At 41.4% G+C, this 8,655-nt stretch overlaps 1 non-coding gene across 1 annotated transcript; it reads left to right on the top strand.

Annotated features, from left to right (window-relative positions):
• The first annotated feature begins 2,774 nt into the window (after positions 1-2,774).
• LOC112713640 (small nucleolar RNA R71) lies at positions 2,775-2,882 on the top strand. The gene has a single exon (XR_003158611.1). It is a non-coding gene; the product is annotated as a small nucleolar RNA R71 (small nucleolar RNA).
• Positions 2,883-8,655: the final 5,773 nt, after the last annotated feature.

Below are 8,655 nucleotides of genomic sequence, written 5' to 3'. Positions count from 1 at the left end.
CCGACTTGTTGAATGGGGTTGGTAAGAACTTCCCAACCTCTTCTTCGGATCTCATGCCGGATCTCCGGATATTCACTCTTTTTGAGTGAAAAAGGGACCTCGGGGATCACCTTCTTCAAGGCCACAACATCATAGAAGTGGTCTTGATGCACCCTTGAGATGAATCTCTCCATCTCCCATGACTCAGAGGTAGAAGCTTTTGCCTTCCCTTTCCTCTTTCTAGAGGTTTCTCCGGCCTTGGATGCCATAAATGGTTATGGAAAAACAAAAAGCAATGCTTTTACCACACCAAACTTAAAAGGTTTGCTCGTCCTCGAGCAAAAGAAGAAAGAAGAGAGTAGAAGCAGAAGAAATGAGAAAGAAGGGAATGGCTTTGTGTTCGGCCAAAAAAAAAGGAGAGTAGTGGTGTTTAGGTTGTGTGAAAATGAAGGAATGAAGATGGGTTTATATAGGAGTGGGGGTGCTCATGGTTCGGTCATGTATGGGTGGGTTTGGGAGGGAAAGTGGTTTGAATTTGAAGGGTGAAGTAGGTGGGGTTTGATAGGTGAAGGGTTTTTGGGGAAGAGGTGTTGAGGTGATTGGTGAATGGGTGAAGAAGAGAGAGAGTGGTAGGGTAGGTGGGGATCCTGTGGGGTCCACAGATCCTGAGGTGTCAAGGAAAAGTCATCCCTGCACCAAATGGCATGCAAAAAGGCGTTTTGAGCCAATTCTGGCGTTAAACACCGGGCTGGTGCCCATTTCTGGCGTTTAACGCCAAGTGCTTGCCCTTTTCTGGCGTTTAACGCCAGTCTGGTGCCCCTTTCTGGCGTTAAACGTCCAGAATGGTGCCAGACTGGGCGTTAAACGCCCAACAGCTAGCCTTACTGGCGTTTAAACGCCAGCACGCTCTCCTCCAGGGTGTGCTATTTTTCTTTCTGTTTTTCATTCTGTTTTTGCTTTTTCAATTGATTTTGTGACTTCTCATGATCATCAACCTACAGAAAACATAAAATAACAAAGGAAAATAGATAAAATATAACATTGGGTTGCCTCCCAACAAGCGCTTCTTTAATGTCAGTAGCTTGACATTGGGCTCTTATGGGGCCTCAGAAATGCTCAGAGCAATGTTGGAACCTCCCAACACCAAACTTAGAGTTTGAATGTGGGGGTTCAACACCAAACTTAGAAGTTGGTTGTGGCCTCCCAACACCAAACTTAGAGTTTGACTGTGGGGGCTCTGTTTGGCTCTGTTTTGAGAGGAGCTCTTCATGCTTCCTCTCCATGGTGACAGAGGGATATCCTCGAGCCTTAAACACCAAGGATTCTTCATTCACTTGAATGATCAATTCTCCTCTATCAACATCAATCACAGTCTTTGCTGTGGCTAGGAAGGGTCTGCCAAGGATGATGGATTCATCCATGCACTTCCCAGTCTCTAGGACTATGAAATCAGCAGGGATGTAATGGTCTTCAACTTTTACCAGAACATCCTCTACAAGTCCATGAGCTTGTTTTCTTGAGTTGTCTGCCATCTCTAGTGAGATTTTTGCAGCTTGCACCTCAAAGATCCCTAGCTTCTCCATTACAGAGAGAGGCATGAGGTTTACACTTGATCCTAGGTCACACAAGGCCTTCTTGAAGGTCATGGTGCCTATGGCACAAGGTCTTGAAAACTTCCCAGGATCCTGTCTCTTTTGAGGTAGTTTCTGCCTAGACAAGTCATCTAATTCTTTGGTGAGCAAAGGGGGTTCATCCTCCCAAGTCTCATTACCAAATAACTTGTCATTCAGCTTCATGATTGCTCCAAGGTATTTAGCAACTTGCTCTTCAGTGACATACTCATCCTCTTTAGAGGAAGAATACTCATCAGAGCTCATGAATGGCAGAAGTAAATCCAATGGAATCTCTATGGTCTCATTTTGAGCCTCAGATTCCCATGGTTCCTCATTGGGGAACTCATTGGAAGTCAATGGACGTCCATTGAAGTCTTCTTCAGTGGCGTTCACTGCTTCTTCCTCCTCTCCTAATTCGGCCATGTTGATGGCTTTGCACTCTCCTTTTGGATTTTCTTCTGTATTGCTTGGAAGAGTACTAGGAGGGAGTTCAGTAATTTTCTTGCTCAGCTGACCCACTTGTGCCTCCAAATTTCTAATGGAGGACCTTATTTCAGTCATGAAACTTTGAGTGGTTTTGATTAGATCAGAGACCATGGTTGCTAAGTCAGAGGTGTTCTGCTTAGAACTTTCTGTCTGTTGCTGAGAAGGTGATGGAAAAGGCTTGCCATTGCTAACCCTGTTTCTTCCACCATTACTATTGTTGAAACCTTGTTGAGATCTCTGTTGATCCTTCCATGAGAAATTTGGATGATTTCTCCATGAAGGATTATAGGTGTTTCCATAGGATTCTCCCATGTAATTCACCTCTTCCATTGAAGGGTTCTCAGGATCATAAGCTTCTTCTTCAGATGAAGCTTCCTTAGTACTACCTGGTGCATTTTGCATTCCAGACAGACTTTGAGAAATCATATTGACTTGTTGAGTCAATATTTTGTTCTGAGCCAATATGGCATTCAGAGTGTCAATCTCAATAACTCCTTTCTTCTGATTAGTCCCATTGTTCACAGGATTCCTTTCAGAAGTGTACATAAATTGGTTATTTGCAAACATTTCAATCAACTCTTGAGCTTCTGTAGGCGTCTTCTTCAGATGAAGAGATCCTCCAGCAGAGCTATCCAAAGACATCTTGGACAGTTCAGAGAGACCATCATAGAAAATACCTATGATGCTCTATTCGGAAAGCATGTCAGAGGGACATTTTCTGATTAATTGTTTGTATCTTTCCCAAGCTTCATAGAGGGATTCTCCTTCCTTCTGTCTGAAGGTTTGGACTTCCACTCTAAGCTTACTCAATTTTTGAGGTGGAAAGAACTTTGCCAAGAAGGCATTGACTAGCTTTTCCCAAGAGTTCAGGCTTTCTTTAGGTTGTGAGTCCAACCATATTCTAGCTCTGTCTCTTACAGCAAAAGGGAATAGCATAAGTCTGTAGACCTCAGGGTCAACCCCATTAGTCTTGACAGTGTCACAGATTTGCAAGAATTCAGCTAAAAACCGATGAGGATCTTCCAATGGAAGTCCATGAAACTTGCAATTCTGTTGCATTAGAGAAACTAATTGAGGCTTAAGCTCAAAGTTGTTTGCTTCAATGGCAGGGATAAAGATGCTTCTCCCATAGAAGTCGGGAGTAGGTGCAGTAAAGTCACCCAGCACCTTCCTTGCATTGTTGGCATTATTGTTATTTTCGGCTGCCATGGGTTCTTCTTCTTTGAAGATTTCTGTTAGGTCTTCTACAGAGAGTTGTGCCTTGGCTTCTCTTAGTTTTTGCTTCAAGGTCCTTTCAGGTTCAGGATCAGCCTCAACAAGAATGCTTTTGTCCTTGCTTCTGCTCATAAGAAAGAGAAGAGAACATGAAAATATGGAATCCTCTATGTCACAGTATAGAGATTCCTTGAGGTGTCAGAGGAAAAGAAAAATAGAAGGCAGAAGTAGAAAATTTGAACTTATCAAAGAAGATGGAGTTCGAATTTTGCATTAAAGAATAGTGTTAGTCCATAAATAGAAGGAGGTGAGAAGAGGGGAAGAAATTTTCGAAAATATTAAGTATAAGATTTTGAAAACATTTTGAAAAACAATAATTGATTTTCGAAAACCATGATTGAGAAAGAAGTAAAGTGAATTTTGAAAAAGATTTTGAAATTAGAAATCAAAAAGATTTGATTGAAAACTATTTTGAAAAAGATGTGGTTAAGAAGATATGATTTGAAAAATATTTTAAAAAGATTTGATTTTAAAAATTAATGTCTTGGCTAACAAGAAAAGATATGATTCAAACATTAAACCTTTCTCAACAGAAAAGGTAACATACTTGATATGTTGAATCAAATCATTAATTGATAGCAAGTATCCTTGAAAATGGAAAGAAATTGATTTTGAAAAAGATTTGATTGAAAAGATTTGATTTGAAAAAGATTTGATTTTGAAAAATTTTGAAAACTTGAAAAAAAATCTGAATTGAAACAAAATCTTCCCTCTTGTGCCATCCTGGCGTTAAACGCCTAGAATGGTGCACATTCTGGCATTTAACGCCCAAAACTCTACCCTTTTGGGCGTTAAACGCCCAGCCAGGCACCCTGGCTGGCGTTTAGACGCTAGTCTGTCTTCTTCACTGGGCGTTTTGAATGCCCAGTTCTTTCTGTGTAATTCCTCTGCAGTATGTTCTGAATCTTCAATTCTCTGTATTATTGACTTGAAAAGACACAAATTAAAAATATTTTTGGATTTTTAATAAAGAGGAATAATCAAAATGCAACTAAAATCAAATAACAATGCATGCAAGACACCAAACTTAGCAGTTTGTATACTACTGACACTAATGAGAATGCATATGAGACACATAAACACTCAAGTCAAGAGAATTCAAAGATCAGAGTAAGAAATCATCAAGAACAACTTGAAGATTAATGAAGACACATGCATGAGTGCAAGAAGAATAGAAACATGCAATTGACACCAAACTTAAAATGAGAATAGAGTCTCAAACAAGAAATAATTTTGGATTTTATGATTTTGTAAAATTTTTTTTTTTGGATTTTTCGAAAATAAAGTGGAAAAAAAGGTATCAAAATTCTTAATGAGAATTCCAGGAATCATGCAATGTTTAGTCTAAGACTCCGGTCCAGGAATTAGACATGGCTTCACAGCCAGCCAAACTTTCAAAGAAAGCTTCGGTCCAAAACACTAGACATGGCCAATGGCCAGCCAAGCCTTAGCAGATCACTGCTCCAACAGCAAGATTGATAGAAATCAACATGCTCTTGTGATGATAAGTTGAAACCTCGGTCCAATGAAATTAGACATGGCTTCACAGCCAGCCAGACTTCAACAGATCATCATGAAACACTAGAATTCATTCTTAAGAACTCTGAAGAAAAAATACCTAATCTAAGCAACAAGATGAACCGTCAGTTGTCCATACGCGAACAATCCCCGGCAACGGCGCCAAAAACTTGGTGCACGAAATTGTGATCAATACTTTTCACAAATCAAATAATCCCCGGTGATGAATCCAAAAACTTGGTGTTCAATACCATGGCATAAACACAACTTCGCACAACTAACCAGCAAGTGTACTGGGTCGTCCAAGTAATAAACCTTACGCGAGTAAGGGTCGATCCCACAGAGATTGTTGGTATGAAGCAAGCTATGGTCACCTTGTAAATCTTAGTCAGGCAAACTCAAATGGATATGGGTGATATACGAATAAAACATAAAGATAAAGATAGAGATACTTATGTAATTCATTGGTGGGAATTTCAGATAAGCGTATGAAGATGCTTGTCCCTTCCATCTCTCTGCTTTCCTACTGTCTTCATCCAATCCTTCTTACTCCTTTCCATGGCAAGCTTATGCAAGGGTTTCACCGTTGTCAGTGGCTACCTCCCATCCTCTCAGTGGAAATGTTCAACGCACCCTGTCACGGCACGGCTATCCATCTGTCGGTTCTCAATCAGGCCGGAATATAATCCAGTGATTCTTTTGCATCTGTCACTAACGCCCCGCCCTCAGGAGTTTGAAGCTCGTCACAGTCATTCAATCATTGAATCCTACTCAGAATACCACAGACAAGGTTAGACCTTCCGGATTCTCTTGAATGCCGCCATCAGTTCTAGCCTATACCACGAAGACTCTGATATCACGGAATGGCTGGCTCGGTTGTCAGGCGAGCACTCGGTTGTCAGACGATCAACCATGCATCGTGTATCAGGAATCCAAGAGATATTCACCCAATCTAAGGTAGAACGGAGGTGGTTGTTAGGCACACATTCATAGGTGAGAATGATGATGAGTGTCACGGATCATCACATTCATCAAGTTGAAGAACAAGTGATATCTTAGAACAAGAACAAGCGGAATTGAATAGAAGAACAATAGTAATTGCATTAATACTCGAGGTACAGCAGAGCTCCACACCTTAATCTATGGTGTGTAGAAACTCCACCGTTGAAAATACATAAGTGATAATAGTGATCATTGGCTTCGGCCCCAGAGAGGGAACCAGAAGAGCCAAGATCTGATCTAGGAACTAGATGTCCAAAGATGATCTAGAGATCTCAAGTGATCAAAAGATATCCAAAGATTAGAAGATGAAAATACAATAGTAAAAGGTCCTATATATAGAGAACTAGTAGCCTAGGGTGTACAGAGATGAGTAAATGACATAAAAATCCTCTTCCGGACCCACTTGGTGTGTGCTTGGGCTGAGCATTGAAGCATTTTTGTGTAGAGACTCTTCTTGGAGTTAAACGCCAGCTTTTGTGCCAGTTTGGGCGTTTAACTCCCACTTTGGTGCCAGTTCCGGCGTTTAACGCTGGGAATTCTGAGGGTGACTTTGAACGCCGGTTTGGGCCATCAAATCTTGAGCAAAGTATGGACTATCATATATTGCTGGAAAGCCCAGGATGTCTACTTTATAACGCCGTTAAGAGCGCGCCAATTGGGCTTTTGTAGCTCCAGAAAATCCACTTCGAGTGCAGGGATGTCAGAATCCAACAGCATCTGCAGTCCTTTTCAGTCTTTGAATCAGATTTTTGCTCAGGTCCCTCAATTTCAGCCAGAAAATACCTGAAATCACAGAAAAACACACAAACTCATAGTAAAGTCCAGAAAAGTGAATTTTAACTAAAAACTAATAAAAATATACTAAAAACTAACTAGATCATACTAAAAACATACTAAAAACAATGCCAAAAGCGTACAAATTATCCGCTCATCAGCCTCCTAACAAGCACTTCTTTAACGTTACTAGTTTGATTGTTAGCTCCTTACGGAGGTGAGTATGGACTCAAAATTTTGCCCCTTACAGTGAACTTTCTTCCTGTCTTCTCATTAATGAGCTCCACATGCTCTAGAGACAGGATACGACTCACTGTATGTGATATGACTGGCTTCTTGTGAAGACAACTCTCATGCCAGGTGAGAGGCCTTTAGTTGAGACTTTCTTGTCCCTCCAGCCTTTAGGTACTTTCTTCCTAGTACCTTTGTTTCCAGTGCTTGTTAATGGCTGCCCAACACCAAACTTAGAATTGATGTTTGGGGATTTAGTACAGCTCTACACTGAAAGATATGGTTGGAACACTAAGTTTTGCACCATTGTCTCTTGCTTATCAGATGGAGAATTGGGTTTGGACATCTTGAACAAGATATAGTCCTCTCCTAGTTGGAAAACCATTTCTCCCGTTGCCAAATTAATCATGGCATTTGCAGTAGCTAGGAAAGGTCTTCCGAGGATGATAGAATCATCCTCATCCTATGTCCAAGACTATAAAATTTGCAGGGATGTAGTGGTCTTCAACCTTCACCAAGACATCCTCTACTAAGCCATATGGCTTATTCATTGACTTGTCTGCCATCTCTAGTGAGAAGTTTACAGCTTGTACCTCAAAGATTCCCAGCTTCTCCATTACAGAGAGTGGCATGAGGTTTATACTTGACCCTAGGTCACACAGAGCCTTCTCAAAGGTCATGGTTCCTATGGTGCAAGGAATAAAGAAGCGTCCAGGATCTAAAAGTTTCTGAGGTAGCTTCTGCTAAACCAAAGCATTTAGTTCTTTGGAAAGCAATGGAGGTTCTTCCTCCAAAGGCTTTGTACCAAATAGCTTGGCATTCAGCTTTATTAGAGCTCCTAAGTACCGAGCAATTTGTTCTTCCCTAGTGTCTTCATCCTCACCAGAGGATGAGTATTCATCAGAACTCATGCATTGCAGAAGTGCATGTAAAGGAACCACTATGGTCTCTATATTAGCCTTGTCTTTCTTTAGTTTTTGGATAGGGATTTCTTGATTGGGTATTGAGAACTCAGAGCGTGTGCCTTTATTGGCATTCAACGCCAGCTCTGATGGCTCTTTCGGTGTTGAATGCCCATGTTGTATAACCTTACTGGCGTTAAACGCCAATTCCCTTACCATTTTGGGAATTGAACGCCCAGCAGGGATGTTCTGGCTGGTGTTCAACGCTAGCTTTTCTGTCTGGTTGGGCGTTGAACGCCCAGCCAGTGTTCCCTGGCTGTCATTCAACGCCAGCTCTGCTGCCAGGATGGGCGTTGAACGTCCAGTGAGGGCTTCCTCATTGGCATTTAGCGTCAGGCTCTTAGCCAGTTTGGGCGTTGAACACCCAGTGAGATCTTTCTCATTGGCATTCAATGCCTTCTCAGTCTCTCTAGATTTGACCTCAACCTCAGTGGTGATAGCCTTGCACTCTTCTCTTGGGTTCACCTCAATGTTGCTAGAAAGAGTGTCAGGAGGGGTCTCAGGGATCCTCTTGCTCAGTTGACCAACTTGTACCTCTAAATTTTTTATGGAGGCCCTTACTTTAGTTATGAAACTATGAGTGGTCTTAGAGAGGCTTGAGACTAGAGTAACTAAGTCAGAAAGGCTCTGCTTAGAGGTCTCTATATTCCCTTGAGAAGATGGGAATGGTGGTCTGTTGTTGAACCTGTTCTGGTTCCTTCCACCTTGATTATTATTGAAACCTTGTTGAGGCCTCTGTTGATCCTTCCATGAGAGGTTAGGATGATTCCTCCATGAAGGATTGTAGGTATTTTCATAGGGTTCTCCCATGTAAT

This window comes from Arachis hypogaea, chromosome 9 (genome assembly GCF_003086295.3).
Source record: "Arachis hypogaea cultivar Tifrunner chromosome 9, arahy.Tifrunner.gnm2.J5K5, whole genome shotgun sequence".
Classification (NCBI taxonomy): Eukaryota; Viridiplantae; Streptophyta; class Magnoliopsida; order Fabales; family Fabaceae; genus Arachis; species Arachis hypogaea.
This window is presented reverse-complemented; position numbering and strand designations above follow the sequence as displayed.